The sequence below is a fragment of the Arachis duranensis genome, chromosome 6, assembly GCF_000817695.3.
Source record: "Arachis duranensis cultivar V14167 chromosome 6, aradu.V14167.gnm2.J7QH, whole genome shotgun sequence".
Classification (NCBI taxonomy): Eukaryota; Viridiplantae; Streptophyta; class Magnoliopsida; order Fabales; family Fabaceae; genus Arachis; species Arachis duranensis.
The window spans coordinates 25,040,128-25,042,929 of record NC_029777.3 but is presented as its reverse complement, the minus strand read 5'-3'; the positions used below and the strand labels follow the sequence as shown (position 1 = coordinate 25,042,929).

The following is a 2,802-nucleotide window of genomic DNA, read 5'->3' as shown; positions in this document are numbered from 1 at the left end:
AGAGATTTGGATGATTTCTCCATGAAGGATTATAGGTGTTTCCATAGGGTTTTCCCATGTAATTCACCTCTTCCATTGAAGGGTTCTCAGGATCATAAGCTTCTTCTTCAGATGAAGCATCCTTAGTATTGCCTGGTGTAGCTTGCATTCCAGACAGACTTTGAGAAATCATATTGACTTGCTGAGTCAATATTTTGTTCTGAGCCAATATGGCATTCAGAGTATTAATCTCAAGAACTCCTTTCTTCTGATTCGTCCCATTGTTCACAGGATTCCTTTCAGAAGTGTACATGAATTAGTTATTTGCAACTATTTCAATGAGTTCTTGAGCTTCTATAGGCGTCTTCTTCAGATGAAGAGATCCTCCAGCAGAGCTATCCAATGACATCTTGGACAGTTCAGACAGACCATCATAGAAGATACCTATGATGCTCCATTCAGAAAGCATGTCAGAAGGACATTTTCTGATCAATTTTTTGTATCTTTCCCAAGCTTCATAGAGGGATTCACCTTCCTTCTGTCTGAAGGTTTGGACTTTCACTCTAAGCTTACTCAATTTTTGAGGTGGAAAGAACTTTGCCAAGAAGGCATTGACTAGTTTTTCCCAAGAGTTCAAGCTTTCTTTAAGTTGTGAGTCCAACCATATCCTAGCTCTGTCTCTTACAGCAAAAGGGAATAGCATAAGTCTGTAGACCTCAGGGTCAACCCCATTGGTCTTGACAGTGTCATAGATTTGCAAGAATTCAGCTAAAAACTGATGAGGATCTTCCAATAGAAGTCCATGAAACTTGCAATTCTGTTGCATTAGAGAAAATAATTGAGGCTTAAGCTCAAAGTTGTTTGCTCCAATGGTAGGGATAGAGATGCTTCTCCCATAGAAGTCGGGAGTAGGTGCAGTAAAGTCACCCAGCACCTTCTTTGCATTGTTGGCATTGTTGTTGTTTTCGGCTGCCATGTCTTATTCTTTGAAGATTTCTGTTAGGTCCTCTACAGAGAATTGTGCTTTAACTTCTCTTAGCTTTTGCTTCAAGGTCCTTTCAGGTTTAGGGTCAGCCTCAACAAGAATGCTTTTGTCTTTGCTCCTGCTCATATGAAAGAGAATGGGACAAGAAAATATGGAATCCTCTATGTCACAGTATAGAGATTCCTTGAGGTGTCAGAGGAAAAGAAAAATAGAAGGAAGAGGTAGAAGAATTCAAACTTATCAAGAAAGATAGAGTTCGAATTGTGCATTGAGTAGGAGTATTAGTCCATAAATAGAAGGATGTGAGAAGAGGGGAAGAAATTTTCGAAAATAAATTAAAAAAATTTTAAAAACATTTTGAAAATTGATTGATGATTTTCGAAAACTAAGATTGAGAAAGAAATAAAGTGATTTTGAAAAAGATTTTGAAATTAGAAATAAAAAAGATATGATTGAAAACCTTTTTTTGAAAAAGATGTGATTAAAAAGATATGATTGAAAAGTTATGGTTTTAAAAAGATATGATTGAAAAATAATTTAAAAAGATTTGATTTTTAAAATTAATAACTTGGCTAACAAGAAAAGATATGATTCAAACATTAAACCTTTCTCAACAAGAAAGGCAACATACTTGAAATGTTGAATCAAATCATTAATTGTTAGCAAGTATTTTTGAAAAATGGAAAGAAATCAATTTTGAAAAGATATGATTGAGAAGATATGATTTGGAAAAGATTTGATTTTGAAAAATTATGAAAACTTGAAAAAAATTTGCATTAAAAACAAAATCTTCCCTCTTGTGCCATCCTGGCGTTAAACGCCCAGAATGGTATCCATTCTGGCGTTTAACGCCCAAAGCTCTACCCTTTTGGGCATTAAACGCCCAGCCAGGCACCCTGGCTGGCGTTTAAACGCCAGTTTTCCTTCTTCACTGGGCGTTTGGAACGCCCAGCTTTTTCTGTGTAATTCCTCTGCTGTATGTTCTGAATCTTCAATTCTCTGTATTATTGACTTGAAAAGACACAAATTAAAATTTTTTTGGATTTTTAATGACGAGGAATAATCAAAATGCAACTAAAATCAAATAAACAATGCATGCAAGACACCAAACTTAGAAGTTTGTATACTACTGACACTAACAAGTTGAGAATGCATATGAGAAACAACAAAACACTCAAGACAAGAGAATTTAAGGATCAGAGCAAGTAAATCATCAAGAACAACTTGAAGATTAATGAAGACACATGAATGAACTCGAAAAATGCAAGAAGAATAGAAACATGCAATTGACACCAAACTTAAAATGAGACACTAGACTCAAACAAGAAATATTTTTGGTTTTTATGATTTTGTAATTTTTTTGAGATTTTTTTCGAGAATTAAGTGGAAAAGAAAATAAAGATATCAAAATTCTTAATGAGAATTCCAGGAAAAAAGATATCAAAATTCTTAATGAGAATCCCAGGAATCATGCAATGTTAGTCTAAAGCTTCAGTCTAAAGGAATTAGACATGGACAGCCAAGCTTCAGCAGGACATTGCATTCAAGAGCTAGATTGATGAAGATCAATCAGCTTTGGTGATGATAAGAACATCACCTTGAAACACTAGAATTCATTCTTAAAAATTTTGAAAAATACCTAATCTAAGCAACCAGATGAACCGTCAGTTGTCCAAACTCAAACAATCCCCGGCAATGGCGCCAAAAACTTGGTGCACGAAATTGTGATCATCAATGGCGCCATCAACATGGTACGCTCAATTGCAATCTCAATTCTTTATCACAACTTCGCACAACTAACCAGCAAGTGCACTGGGTCGTCCAAGTAATAAACCTTA

The 2,802-nt window shown here is 35.2% G+C and overlaps 1 non-coding gene across 1 annotated transcript; it reads left to right on the top strand.

Annotated features, from left to right (window-relative positions):
• Positions 1-442: 442 nt before the first annotated feature.
• On the top strand, positions 443-550 carry LOC127740236 (small nucleolar RNA R71). The gene has a single exon (XR_008000917.1). It is a non-coding gene; the product is annotated as a small nucleolar RNA R71 (small nucleolar RNA).
• Positions 551-2,802: the final 2,252 nt, after the last annotated feature.